The sequence below is a fragment of the Dipodomys merriami genome, unplaced genomic scaffold (genome assembly GCF_024711535.1).
Source record: "Dipodomys merriami isolate MVZ:Mamm:240054 unplaced genomic scaffold, mDipMer1.0.p SCAF_59, whole genome shotgun sequence".
Classification (NCBI taxonomy): Eukaryota; Metazoa; Chordata; class Mammalia; order Rodentia; family Heteromyidae; genus Dipodomys; species Dipodomys merriami.
The window spans coordinates 924,499-940,000 of NW_027206168.1; positions in this window are offsets into that span (position 1 = coordinate 924,499).

Consider the following 15,502-nt stretch of genomic DNA (forward strand, 5'->3'; position numbering starts at 1 on the left):
AATCATCAAGAGATTTTCCTTCTTTCTTTTCTTTTCTTTCTCTCTTTTCCCTTTCTTTCTTTTCTTTCTTTCTTCCTTCCTTCCTATCTTTCTTTCTTTCTTTCTTTCTTTCTTTCTTTCTTTCTTTCTTTCTTTCTTTCTTTCTTTCTTTCTTTCTTTCTTTCTTTCTCACTTTCTCTCTTTCTCTCTTTCTCTCTTTCTTTCTCCCTTTTAAAACATTGGCTGGGCATCTGTGGCTCATGTCTATAATCCTCTGAGACCGAGATCCAATCACCAAGTTTAAGGTCAGCCCAGGAAGAAAGTCTATCCAGTGAACTAGCACAAAGTCAGTCTGGAGGCATGGCATAAGTGGTAGAGCCTCAGCCATGATTGAGCAAGCCGAGGAAGTTTGGAGCTGAGTTCAAATCCCGGCGCTGGAAAAATAAATCAAATAAGGGCAGCAGTCATAACAGATTGGGCTCTACTTTTGAGAAACAGAAGGAGGATTATGGGAAGGGTCTCATTCACCTTGGTTATTTCTGCGGCTCCTCCAAAATAAGTCACAAACACAGGGTTTTTTTTTTTTTTTTTTTTTTTTTTGAGGGGGAAGGGAGGGAGTGTCACATGTCCACATATCCTATTGGTGAGGGACACAGTTCCATCCCTCCCAAGCCTGGTGCTAAGGGTATATTGCTATTGAACTGTGCTATAATTCCCTTCAACCTGCCACTCTGAAGTCTTTCCTAATGGCTGTAGGCTTAGCGAGCCTCTTTTAAAGAGGAGCATACTCCTGAACTCTGCCTTAGGGAATGAAGGGGGAATTTGGGAAAGTGATCCACCCAACAGACCTGGAGGAGATACAAGCTTCCTGAGTTAAATGGTTCAGCATGCCTTCCTGCAGTTGTGTTCTAGTTCGTTTCTTTGGCTGTGAAGGAGAAGCTTGAACTCCAAAGGCTGCGGAACTTGCGAGAAGCTCATGTTACAATCAGGCGAGTGCACATAGTCTAAGGAAGATGTTGAGTGGCATGGAGCATGGATTGAAGAATAAAGAAGTGGAGGTAAAGGGTTCCATTACCGACTGTTTCAGGGACCTAGAGGGAAGTCAGTGGGTTTGGAAGGCATAGAGGGTAAACTGAGAGAATGAGGGGTTAAAGAGGCACCTCATAGCACAAATGGGTTCTTGACAAACAGGTGGTTAGGTGGATACCACAGCCAGAGCAGGCAAACGAAGCACAAGCTCATTTCCTTAAAGTAGACATTGAGAATATGAGGTGGGGCAGAGCTGTGGCCAGGGCTCTGATTACTGGTAAACCCTGCTTTTCCAGTTGGCTGGCTGCTCAGGTGTCTTGATCTGGGCATTTCCCTATCACATGGCTTCCTGAAGTGATTGGGAGCCTAGAGGTCAGGAGGAACAGTTGGAAGTTAGAGAACTCTAATGGGGGAATTTTAGGAAGAGTGGCATGCTTGAACTCAGGACCTGAGCACTGCCCCTTAGTTCTTTTGTTCAAGGCTGGTGTTCAACTGTGTGAGCCACAACTCCCCTGGCTGGCTTTTGGGTTGTTCATTAGAGATAAGAGTCTCACAAACTTTCCTGCTCAGGCTGGTTTCAAACTTTCATCCTCAGATCTCAGCCTCCTGAGTCGCTGGGATTACAGGCTTGAACCACCTGCACCTGGTAGCACTTAGCTCTTTTAAAGTCTTTTTTTTTTTTTTGTCGGTCGTGGGGCTTGAACTCTGGGCCTGGGTGCTGTCCCTCAGCTCTTCAGCTAAAGGCGAGCGCTCTACCACTTGAGCTACAGCGCCACTTCCGGTTTTCTGGTGGTTTATTGGAGATAGGAGTCTCATGGTCTTTCTTGCCTGGGCTGGCTTTGAACCGCGATCCTCAGATCTCAGCCTCCTGAGTAGCTAGGATTACAGGCGTGAGCCACCAGCGCCCGGCTTCTTTTAAAGTTTTGAAATGATAGGATTCACATTTCCTCTAGGATTCAAGACCAGGCTGGACTTCTTTCCATCAGATTGGCTTCTCTATTAAGCAGTTTCCAGTTCCTGTAAAAAAAGATTCCTGAGATATTCAACTTAGAGAAAAGATTTGTTTTGGTTCACAGTTTGGTTCGCACTGTGATCCATTGGTCCCAAATCCTTTGATTTGGGGCCTGCAACTAGACAGGCACCATGGTGGAAGCGTGTGGCAGAGCAAAGTCTGTTCTCTTCATAGCTGGGTCACAAAAGACAGGGATGGGCAGCCCACCACCTCCAACATGTGCTGAGGTTTCCCTGTAGGACACAAAGCTTAAAGGTGTCTAGCACCTCCCAGTTGGACCAAGACAGAGCGGCCTTTAATGCACAGAGTTTTGTGGGATGTCCGTGTCTAAATTCTAGCAGGACTCTAATGCTCTGGGCCACTTTTAGCGAGTTCTCACCTCTGTTTTTCTCCAGCTGAGCTAAGCCCAGCTCTGAAAGGTCAGTTGGTGCTTGGGAGCTTCATTTTGCTATGGGATGGCTTCATGGAGCCTCACCCACACGTGATCCTCCTGGAGATTAGCAGGAGGCTCTGCCCCTGGGAAATGTAGCAACTCATAGCCAGGTGAGTTTTCCTAACTCCTCCTCCTCCTCCTCCTTCTCCTCCTCCTCCTCCTCCTCCACAACTTTGTCCTCTCCTCCTCCTCCCCTCCTCCTTCTCCTTCTTCTCTTTCCTCTTCTTCTTCCTTATTTTTTGTATGTATGCCATTCCTGGGGCCCTATTCCTGGGGCCTAGGCACTGTTCCTGAGGTTTTACTCTCAAGGCTAGTAGTGTTCTACCACTTGAGCCACATCTTGACTTCCAGCTTTTTGATGTTTAACTGGGGTAAGAGTTTCTTGCTAGGCTGACTTTGAACTGCAATCCTCAGATCTCAGCCTCTTGAGTAGTTAGGATTACAGGCACAAGCCACCCGTGCCCGGCAGAGGTAAGAATCTTACCCTATTGCAGACAGGCTAACATTTCAGGGAGGAGAAGTAAGTTTCTAAGGAGTTAAGAGGTTTCCAGGGTGCTGAGTAAGGATACTGGGCTAGCTCTGAAGTCTATATATTCCTTTCTATATGAGACTCTGATGCAAACAAAGTGTCTTATTGCACCATTAAAATATTATAAATTGCTGGGGTTGGGGTGGGGTGGTGAACACCTATAAGTCTTGCTATGAGAGAGGCATTGGTAGGAAAGTCACAGTTAGAGAGACCAGCCTTAGGCAAAAACATGAGACTCTCTCTGGAAATCAACCGAAAAATAACAAACAAGAAAAGGCCTGTGGTGTGGCTCAAGTGGTAAAGTACCCATTTAACAAGTACAAGGGCCTAAGCTCAAATCTCCATATTCTATATACATATATTACATATATTTACTCACTCATACACAGACACAGACACAGACACAGACACAGACACAGACACAGACATACACACACACACACACACACACACACACACACACACACACAGATTGCTTCTAAATGGGTCTAATTAAACTAGAAAAACTCTTAGATCTTATTTATCTTATTTAACTTGAACTGTTTCTTTTCCAGAAACATAGATACCATTTCAAACTATTCTGATATGCTTATTTTTCCCTGCTGTGTGGCTTCCTGATTTGAAGCACGTTCAATGTTATTAGCTCCAAAGCTTGAGCTAGCAAACATGCCATACAGACCTCATCCAGGAGGATGCATTGGACCCAAGACTTCATATGTCGACAAGGGACCATTGTCCCGAATAACACGATTGGCGGACCAATGGGTGCACACAGGTTCTCTTCAGTCGTGTCTCAAATACAGAAGCTACACATGGTGGCCAGTTCCTATTTCTATATCGTTTATTCAGTTGGAGCCTCTTTTTCTTTTTCTTTGGTTGGTAGTGGGCCTTGAACTCAGGGCTTCCCAGTTGCTGGGCAGGCCAAGCTACCAGCCTTTTTAGCTTTTCATTTGTTTGTCAGACAGGGTCTCCTGATAAATATGCACTGGCTGGTGTGGAACTGCGATCCTCCTTCTTGCAGCCTCTTTGTCTTTCTGAGGAGACTGAGTTTTGCACTGAAGCAATGAAAACTTGCTGCAGAGATCACAAGGGGAACTTCAGAATGACCTTCCTTTGTGTCCCTCGCTCTGTATGGCCTTGGGGGTCAAGGTAGGTACTAGACTTCCAATACAGATCACAAGGTTGGCCAAAATCTCCAGAGACCACCAACATCTTGTTTATTTATTTATTTACTTATTTATTTTGGTGTTTGGTTCTCTGTGACTAGGCTGGACTCCATTAGTTAGAGGAGAGAGAGAAAGAGAAACATAAATAAGTATCTGCAAAAAAAAAAAAAAAGTAAATTTTGACCTGAAGTATGGTCAAACTTAATTCTCCACCATCTTGGTACTCTCTGAGTCACAAAGTTGTTGAAATAACATCTCAGAACATGACTGAAAATCTGGCCTGGCTCTGTGGAGATTGATGCCCAGGGACTTAGAAGGATTTGTGAATCTAAAGCTCTCAAACTCAACCAGGATTTTTAAAATTTTTAAATACTGCTATTTGCACTTAATTAAGGACTGGTGAACCATTATGATTTATTTACAGTTATCCATCATGTTGAGAGTTATCCAAGCTAAGAAAAAACAATTCAGTGATTCTGTGTTAACCCAATCAAGAATGCTTGTAACAATCTTCTCTCTCCTTTCTGGATGAGAAAATTGGTGCTTATTTGCGTGAAGTTTAGAAATTATGGAAAATTTTGAAAACATGAAAAATCACTCAAATAAAACTTGGAACTAATCGTGGTGAACACTATTAGGATAACATTTTCTTTCTTTTTTTGGGAGGGGGTTCGGTCGTGGGGCCTGAACTCTGGGCCTGGGCGCTGTCCCTCAGCTCTTCAGCTCAAGGCTAGTGCTCTACCACTTGAGCCACAGCACCACTTCTGGCTTTTTCTGCTTATGTAGTGCTGAGGAATCAAACCCAGGGCCTCATGCATGGAAGGCAAGCACTCTACCATTGAGCCACCTTCTCAGCCCAAGAACAAAGCATCGATGTTTATGATCCCGATGATGATTTCATGGAGATAACTTTCTTTGTCTCTCATTTTAATTTAGTGTGATTTTCTTTTTCTTTTTTTTTTGTTTGTTTGTTACTTTCTTTCTTTTTTTTTTTATTGTAGAGATACTATACAGAGGGTTACAGTTACATGAGTGAGGTAATGAGTACACTTCCACTTCCTCTTGAACATTGTTACCCCCTCCATTGTTTTCCCCCTACCATCCCCTCCCTCCCTCCCCCAAGGTTCTTTTTTTTTTTTTTTTTTTTGATCATGATTAAGTGATTACTTAATTTCTGGAAATTCACAGTATTGTGGAATAATGATGCTCATTTAAAGTCACAAGTTCATTCTAACTTTCCTGGAGCAAATTGTCTATCACAGTCTGTAATATATAACGGTGCTCATATGTTATATACCATATATGTGATCAGCAGCATGGGGATATTTAGTAGTGGTTCAACCAGATGAGTGGGAGTTCTTTGTTTCTTAAGTCCTGTTAGTTTTGTCATATCACCTAACATTTTGGATTCATCATCCACTTATCAGGGAAACCATGTACTGTTTGTCTCTTCGTTCTTGGCTTACCTCGCTCAACATGATTCCTTCTAGCTCCATCCATTTCCCTGCAAATGCCATTATTTTGTCATTTCTAATGGCTGCATAATATTCCATTGTGTATAGATACCACAATTTTTGGATCCATTCATCTGTGGTGGGGCATCTAGGTTGTTTCCATATCCTAGCTATTGCGAACAGTGCTGCAATAAACATGGAGGTGCACGTGTCCTTGTATATTGGTTCCTGTTGTTCAGGGTAGATGCCTAGAAGTGGTATGACTGGGTCGTAAGGGAGGTCAATCTTTAGCTTTCTAAGGACCCTCCAGACTGCTTTCCAAAGTGGTTGTATGAGTGTACATTCCCACCAGCAGTGTAATAGCGTTCCTCGTTCTCCACATCCCCTCCAGCATTTGTCATTGGCTGATTTGTGGATGTGGGACATTCTGACTGGGGTAAGGTGGTATCTCAGGGTTGTCTTTATTTGCATTTCCTTCACCACCAGGGATGATGAACATTTCCTCATGTGTTTCTTTGCCATTTTTATTTCTTCATTTGAGAAGTCCCTCTTTAGTTCCCTTGCCCATTTAGTAATTGGTTTGTTGGGTTTGGGAGGGATTAGTTTCTTGAGTTCCCTGTATATACAGGATGTTAACCCCTTGTCTGATATATTGCTGGTAAATATTTTTTCCCAATTAGTTGGTTGTCTTTCTAGCTTGGTTGCGATAGCTTTATCTGTGCAGAAGCTTTTTATTTTAAGGTAGTCCCATTTGTCGAGTCTCTCTCCAATTTGTTGTGACCCTGGGACTCTGTTCAGGAAGTTCCTTCCTGTGCCTATTAGTTCAAGTGTCTCTCCTACTCTGTCCTGCAGTAGTTTCAGAGATTCAGGTTTAATGTTAAGGTCTTTAATCCATTTTGAGTTGATGTTGGTGCATGGCGATAGGCTGGGGTCCACTTTTAGTTTTCTGCATGTGGCTGCCCAGTTTTCCCAGCACCAGCGGTTGAAGAGGCTGTGTTTCTTCCATTGTATGTCTTTGGCTCCTTTGTCGAATATCAGCTGGCTGTAGGCCTGTGGATTTATTTCTGGATCTTCTATTCTGTTCCATTGGTCTTCGGGTCTGTTTTTGTGCCAGTACCATGCTGTCTTTGTTATTATAGCTCTGTAGTAGAGTTTGAAGTTCGGCATGGATAGCCCTCCCATATTGTCTTTATCCCCTAGAATTGTTTTGGCTATTCTAGGTCTTTTGTTGTTCCATATGAATTTTTGGACTGTTTTCTGTATTTCAGAGATGTACGTCATTGGGATTTTAATAGGAATTGCGTTGAATTTGTATATTAGTTTTGGAAGTATTACCATCTTTACTATATTAAGTCGGCCTATCCAGGAGCATGGGAGGTCTTTCCATTTCCTAGTGTCTTCTGCAATTTCTTTCTTTAACTTTTTATAGTTCTCATTAAATAGTTCTTTTACATCTTTGGTTAGGTTAATTCCTAAATATTTTATTTTTCGGGAGGTTATTGTGAATGGGGTTGCTCCCTTTATTTCCCTCTCTTCCTGTACATTATCAGTGTATAGGAAGGCAACTGATTTTTGTGGGTTTATTTTGTATCCTGCTATTTTGCCAAAGTGATTTATGATTTCTAAGAGTTTGGGGATGGAGTTTTTGGGATCTTGGAGGTATAGTATCATGTCGTCTGCAAAAAGGGATAGTTTAACTTCTTCTTTTCCTATGCGGATCCCTTTAATGTCTTTTTCTTGCCTTATTGCCCTGGCTAAGGGTTCTAGGACTATATTGAAGAGGAGTGGAGACAGTGGGCATCCTTGCCTTGTTCCTGATTTTAGGAGAATTGGTTGTAGCTTTTCCCCATTAAGTATAATATTGGCTATTGGTCTGTCATAAATGGCTTTTATTGTTTTTAGAAATGTTCCTTCTATTCCTATTTTCTCCAGAGCTTTTAGCATGAATGAATGTTGAATTTTGTCAAAGGCCTTTTCTGCATCTGTAGCGATAATCATGTGATTCTTGACCTTGGCTCTGTTGATATGTTGGATTACATTTATTGACTTACGTATGTTAAACCATCCCTGTGTCTCTGGGATGAAGCCTACCTGGTCATAGTGAATTATTTTTTTTATGTGTTTCTGGATTCTGTTAGCTAGAATCTTGTTAAGGATCTTTGCATCTGTGTTCATCAAGGAGATTGGCCTGTAATTCTCCTTTTTGGTTGGGTCTTTGCCTGGTTTGGGGATGAGTGTGATATTGGCTTCGTAGAATGAGTTTGGGATAGCTCCTTCCTTCTCTGTTTCTCTGAAGAGCTTGAGGAGTATGGGTATTAATTCTTGTTTGAAGGTCTTATAGAATTCTGCTGTGAATCCATCTGGTCCTGGGCTTTTTTTTGTTGGAAGACTTTTGATAGCTTCCTGTATCTCATTATAGGATATTGGCTTATTTAATTGGTTAACTTCTTCTTTGCTCAGTTTGGGCAACTTGTATTTCTCTAAAAATGCATCCATTTCTGCCCGATTTTCTTCCTTTAGAGAGTATAGCTTTTGAAAGTAGTCTGTTAGAATTGTTTGGATATCTTGGGTACGTGTGGTGATGTTTCCCGTGGCATCCCTAATCCTATTAATATGGGTTTCCTCTCTTCTTTTTTTAATTAATCTAGCCAATGGGCCATCAATTTTGTTTATTTTTTCAAAGAACCAGCTTTTTGTTTGGTTTATTTTGGTTATGGTTTTCTGATTTTCTAATTGGTTAATCTCTGCTTTTAATTTGGTTATCTGGCTTCTTCTAGTAGCTTTAGGTCCCATTTTTTCCTGTTTTTCTAGCTGTTTTAATTGCAACATGAGATTATTTACTTGGTCTGTCTCCATTCTCTTGATGTGGGCACTGAGGGCAATGAATTTGCCCCTCAGGACTGCTTTTGCTGTGTCCCACAAGTTTCTTTGTGAGGTGTTTTCATTTTCATTGAGTTGTAGGAAATTTATTTCTTCTCTGATCTCTTCTGTTATCCAGGCATTGTTAAGGAGTGTGCTGTTCAATTTCCATGTATTGGAGAAATTTCTGCGGTATGCTTTGTTATTGAGAGCTAGCTTGATTCCACTGTGGTCAGATAGGATACAGGGGATTATGTCGATCCCTTTGTATTTGCTTAAGTTCCTTGCATGAACTATGATATGGTCTATTTTGGAGAAAGTTCCGTGAGCTGCTGAGAAGAATGTGTACTGTGTTGTTTTAGGGTGAAATACTCGGTAGATGTCAGTTAATTCCGCTTGCAGTATGGCCTCTCTTAATTCGGTAGCTTCTTTGCCAATCCTCTGGTTGGTAGACCTGTCCTTTGGTGAGAGTGGTGTGTTAAAGTCTCCTAGTATTATCGTATTGGGATCTATTTTATTCTGTAAGTTTGAGAGCATTTGTTTGACATATCTGGGTGCACCAATATTTGAGGCATATAAGTTGATGATGGTTATATCCTCCTCTTGGATTGTTCCCTTTATTAATATGTAGTGTCCGTCCTTGTCTTTCTGTACTGATTTTAATGAAAAGTTTATTTTGTCAGATATCAGGATAGCTACACCTGCTTTCTTACTGGGGGCGTTTGATTGGTAGATCCTTTTCCACCCCTTCACTCTGAGTTTGTTTGTATGTTTGGCTGAGAGGTGGGTCTCCTGAAGGCAACAGATGGATGGGTCTTGTTTTCTTATCCAGTCCTCAGTTCGTTTTCTTTTAATTGGCGAATTCAGCCCATTTATATTATGATTTTCTTTTTCTTGAAGCAGGATCTTCCTTGACCTTGCAATGTAGCCCAGGGTGGCTTCCAACTCATCTTCCTGTTATCTCAATGTGAAGTGCTGCGATTACAGGCAGGTGCTACCATGTCTGGTACGCTTGTCTCTTACTCTCTCACTCTCTCGCCTCTGTCTCTGTTTAAAGCAATAGTTACATTGGGGAAAATGGACTTAATGTATCGATTGAAAGAAACAGGATGCAAGGTTTTATTTCTCTTATTAAGTGTTTTAAACACAGAAAACTTGGTAAGGCGATGCCAGTCTTTGAATAGCAAATTGTCTTCTTAGTTTCTTAGACTTTTGGGGGTTTCTGGGCTCAGTCTTTCTGACCTTACAAGGTGTTTCTTTATCCTTGTAATACATCATGTCCCTCTCTATCCAGAAACCAAATTGTTACTTTTAACTCCAAACCTATTTTTTTCTTTCTTTCTGATCCTCAGAGACATTCTGTTTCAAGTCATTTTGGGGGCTGCTTTACATTTATTTCATCTTCTTTACATTCTTTTGATGTCACATTACCCTAAGGACCCTTTTTACTAGAGTGAATACAAAATAGTGCCAAAGCCTTGACATTATTCCGGTCAAAAACCAAGTTCAAGATAAGTGAAAACAAGATTTTCTCAGGATGAATGATTGGCCAAATCATGATTAGGAACTATTTTAATTTGTAAAAAAAAAAAAAAGAACCCCAAAACAACTAATGAATCATATTGAACTCCATCAAGAGATTTAGGTATTCTGCCTTTAAAACGTTTCCATCCTGTCATGTGTCAGTGGCTCATGCCTGTCATCCTAGCTACTTAAGTGACTGAGACCTGAGGATCATAGTTCCAAGCTAGCTTGGGCAGGAAAGTCTGCAAGACTGTTATCTCTAATTAACCAGCAAAAGCCAGAAGTGAATATATGGTTTAAGTGGTAGAACATGAGCCTTGAGTGAAAAAGGTAAGAAACAGTACCTAGACCCTGAGCTCAAGCCCCATTGCTGGTACACACACACACACACACACACACACACACACACACACACACACACACTCACACACATATTGTGTATGTGTATATATACATATGTGTGTGTGTGTGTGTGTGTGTGTGTGTGTGTGTGTGTGTGTGTGTGTGTGTGTGTGTGTGTGTGTATTATAGACTATCCTGGGTAGTGCTAAGGTTGGACCTGGGCCTCATGTTTCCTAGCAGGCACTGGATTGCTGAGCCATGCCTCCAAGCCCCCAGGAAATACTTTTTGAAGAGCAACCACACGCCTCCAGATTGTAGCTCTAGAATGATGGGAGTGAGTGGAGTGTGTAAAAGAGCTTGGGGCAGGAAGTAGGGACAGTCCAGGAACCAGGCTTACTCTTTATGATAATCCACTTCTTCTAGTAACTAGGATTCTGTGAAAATTAGGTCAGTTCCTTCTGAGAGCTACCTCGTCCCCAGTTACCTAACTACTCACACTAGCCCCTCCCTCTGTCTTTTTTTCTCTCTCTGTCTCTGTCTGTCTGTCTGTCTTCCTGGTGGTATCGGGGTTTGAACTCAAGGGTTTTGCCCTTGCTAAGCAGATGCTAAGTTGCAGAGCCAAGCCTGCAGGCCCTTTATTCTATGGATTATTTTTGAGATAGAGTCTTGCTTTCTAGCTAGGCAGGAGCTTGAACCTTGATCTGCCGGTTTATGCAGGGATGATGGAGTCCCTCAGACTTTTCTGTTCAGGCTGGTCTGCTCCACTCCATTTCCTCTTCTCACACAACTGGGATGGCAGGCATGGTGATGTTGGTTGAGAAGGGTTTCCACATAGGCTGCAAATTGCAATTCTCCCAATCTTAGCCTTCTAGGTCACCAGTATCGTAGGTATGAGTCACTGTTACTCACTCCTCTCCAGTCTCTATCTTTTAAAGGTTCTACCACTTCAACACGACCACATTGTAGCAACCCAGTTCCCCACACAGGAAGGGACCTTTCAGACACACGGAGCCCATACCCAGCCCAGAGCCTCCGGCGCATAGTAGAATACCATTCATCCTTGAAAAGGAAGAAGGTTCTGAAACATGCTCTAACCTAACATGCTCTCACACTGAGGACATCATGGAAAGGTAGACAAGCCAGGCATCGAAAGACAAGTACTACGATTCCACTTACACAAGATGCTAGAGCAACCAAATCCATAGAGACAGGAAGAGGCCTGGAAGCTTCTAGAAAACCCTGTGGGTGGAGCAAAGAGGAATGGGAAGCTTTAGTTTAATGAATATTGAGTTTCAGATTTGTGAAGAACTGTAAAAGTTCTGGAAGGGGACAAGGGTAACAGATGAGCAATAGTGTGAATGCTTTAATACCACTTAATTGTATTTTACTCCAACATAAAAATTCCATGACTATGTTATGTCTGATCACCAGTGTTCCCAAGCTCATTCCTCCAAGGACCCAGGGGGTCACTGAAGATGATGAACACAGGAAGTGGCTCATCCCTGTAATACTAGCTACTCAAGAGGCTGAGACTCAGAAGATCGAAGTTCAAATCCAGCCCATGCAGCAAAACCTGCAAGTCTCTATCTCCAAAATAATTAGCAAAAACTTGAGCTGGAGATTTACTTCAACTGGTAGAGCTGAGAAAATAAGCTGAGTGAGAACATCTGAGTTCAAGCCATGATATGGACATTAGAAAAAAGAAGGAACACAATAATATCAAATACTGAGTGAGTACTGAGTTTGCATTACCCACTAAGGTGAATTGTTTTTTGTTTTGTTTTGTGCTGGTACTGGTGCTTGAACTCAGGGCCTGAGCATTGTCCCTTAGATTTTTTTTTTTTGCATAAGGCTGGTGCTTTACCATTTGAGTCATAGTTCTACTTCAGGCTTTTTGCTGGTTAATTGGAGACAAGAATCTCATGGATTTTGACATCTTACCCTCCTGAGTAGTTAGAATTATAGGCGTGAGCCACCAGCGCCTAAAGTAAGGTGAATACTTTGATCATCTTCATTTTACAGATGATCTAAGGGGAACTTTAAACATCGGTTTATTTCTCTAAAATTGCATAAATGGTCATCAATGGCACCAGGATTCTTAGCTGACAACTAAATACATTTTTTTTTGGTTGGTTGTGGGTCTTGAACTCAGGGCGTTTTTTGCTTACTTTGTCCCTGAGTGTTTTTTGCTCACTTTGAGCCACAGTGCCACTTTCAGTTGGGCTGACTTTGAACTGCGGTCCTCAGATCTTAAACTTCTGAGCAGCTAGGATTACAGATGTGAGCTACAGGCACCCAGCTGTAAATACTTTTCTATTGTAACAGTTAAACTCAACACACCTTTTACAGATTTTTGCCCGATATTCATGGAGAACAATTATTTCTGCCTATCCTGTTGTCTTCACTTTCTTCTCTAAAAGATGCCGCTGTCCTTTCTGGTGAGTTTACGTGCACAGAATTGGTGCATTCTTGTAAGCTAGTCACTTCTCTCCAAAGCACATTGTCAGAAGACACCAAAGCTTAGCGGCCGAATCCCCTTTGCTCCTGTTTTATCATGTACCCCTTGTATTCAGGTTCCCTACCATGTGGTAACACAGCCAGGAAGTCTGTGGTTTGTCTTAGGTTTGTCTTGAAAATGATGAGCTAAGTGAGCCTCTTTTCTTTATAAATGATGGAGCCTCAAGTTATTTCATTATAGCAATGGAAACCAAACTAAGACATATGCATATATCAATCCTGCATGTATTCATTTATCTATTTGCTGATGGATACTTGAGTTGTTTCCATCTCTTTGCTATGGTGAATATTATTGCTGTGGCCATAGGGGTAGAAAACTATCTGAGTCTTGCTTTTAATTCTTTGGCCTGCATACCCTAGGTATTCCCCCCCCGCCCCCCGCCTTTTTTTTGGTGGCACTGGGTTTGAACTCAGGCCCTCCAGCTCTCAAGGAAGATGCTCTTCTTCGGAGCCACTCCTCTTTAGCCTTTTTGTGCTGGTTATTTTGAGATAGGGTTTTGATTCCTGTCCAAGCATGTGCCTGGGCTGTGATCTACCTATTTCTTAGGGTTCTTGGGATGGCAAGATCATGCTACTATATACCCAGATTCTGCCACTGAGGTGGAACCCTGCACACTCTTTCCTCCTGGCTGGCTTGGAGCTGCGGTCCTCCTGCACTCAGCCTCTCAAGCAGCACCTCAGATCTTCTTTTGCATGGGCCCATACTGAGGAAGTTTTCCCTGAAGGAAGGAGAGGCTCCCTCCATTCACAAACCGGAGATAGAAACTCCCTGGGGTTTGAGTGGGTGTTTTGTTCTTCTCTTACATGCCAAGGAAGCAGGGAGGCCTTTCCCCTGCTGGCTCTCAGGGGTGCTGGTGATTAGTCAGTGGGAGAGGTGTGGGTTTGTGGGCAAGCTTCTCCTCCCTAAACAGCTGTAAAAATGGGGGTGTGTGGGGATGAAGGTTTGCCGTTACCTTAATTATTTTCAAGTCCTGGGAAATTCATCAGTGTGGTGATGATGGTTGACATTCGGCCTTGCATGAATGGGTCCCTGCCTGGCCAGCTCACCCAGCTGTTCCCAGATGTTGAAAGGGGACAACCAGGAAACCTAAGAGGCTCTGGAGAGCGGGGCGGAGGAGATCTTTCTAAGGAGACACAACTCACCAACAACAAACCTCAAACTGCGTTTCATCCACGAGCTAATTCTGATCAGAAATGAGGGGGGAAAACAACGCCATGCCCACTTTGGAGAAGGTGGTTTTCTTCTGCCACAAAATGAATGTTCTGATTACCCAAGCCCCAGAGCCATGTTGCAAGGCCTGGATTTTGGGGGACCTGCTTTATTTCACCACAGGCATAGCTTATATATAACATCACAGGCTTGGTGAAAGTTAGGAAATGCACATACTTTTCCCTTTGATTTTTCTTTTTTGAGGGATGTTGGGGCTTGAACTTAGTGTCTGGGCTCTGTGAGATTTTTTTGTTTTTGTTTTTGTTTTGCTTAAGGATGGTACTCCACCACTTGAGCCACAGCTCCACCTCCAGCGTTTTGGTGGTTAATTGGCAATAAGAGCCTCACAGACTTTCCTGCTCCTGTTGGCTTTGAACTGTAATCCTTAGTTCCTAGCCTCTTGAGTAGCTAGGATTGCAGGGGTGAACCACTGGTGCGCGTTCTTTATGGGAAAAGTTTGTGAGACATGGTTTCCAGACTAGCTACAGTAAGAATGCACTCACTCATTTATCCCTTCAACTGAGGGAAAAGTTGCTCAGAGCCAAAAGTCTCTGATGGGATCTGTCTAAGCAGAGGCTAAAGCAAGGATTGTGGGTACAGGGGATTTATTTGTGAGGTCCTCAGGAAGCAGGGGTGTAGGGAGACAAGAAAAGAGGGAGAGCTCATGGAGAGTGGGTTAATGAGCTGGGGGTTCTGTTCTGCCTTTGAACCTATGAGAAACATCTGGAACATTCCTAAGTCTCATCTTTTGAGCTTTGGGATGTGGAGCCTAATTTGTCTGCACCCTCTAGTGCTCTCCTAGACAAAGATAAGCGACTTCTTGAGGTGGGACATGAAAAGCTTTCAGATCTTTGCTATAGATGAACTCAAAGGTGTTCAAGGCGATCAGGGGCCCACTCACCCACTGACCATTCACTATACCACCTTGAACCAGTGTCTGGGATACAGGTAGAAGCTACAGAGAGAGTTCTAGGCCAGCCTGGGCCATAGGGTAAGGCCCTGGCTCACAAAAAACAAAAACAAACACAAATGAAAATTAGAATCCTGTATGGACATGCAATATGTGTGTCAAAGCAGGGAGCCAGTAGCTCACACCTGTCAGCCTAGCAATTCAGGAGGCTAAACTCTGAGGATTGCAGTTCAAAGCTAGAATGGGAAGAAAAGTCTGTGAGACTCTTACTTCATACAATGAACCACCCAAAAGCTGGAAGTGGCTCAAGTGGTGGAACAGTAGTCTTGAGAAAAAAGGCTAACGAATAGCACCCAGGCTTTGAGGTCAAGCCCCAGTATCAGGGTACATACAAATACACACACACACACACACACACACACACACACACACACACACACACACACACACACACACACATTACAGTGCTTAGAAATCTCTACCTACCTACCTACCTACCTACCTACCTATCTACCTATCTCTGTTATGTTGAAATTAC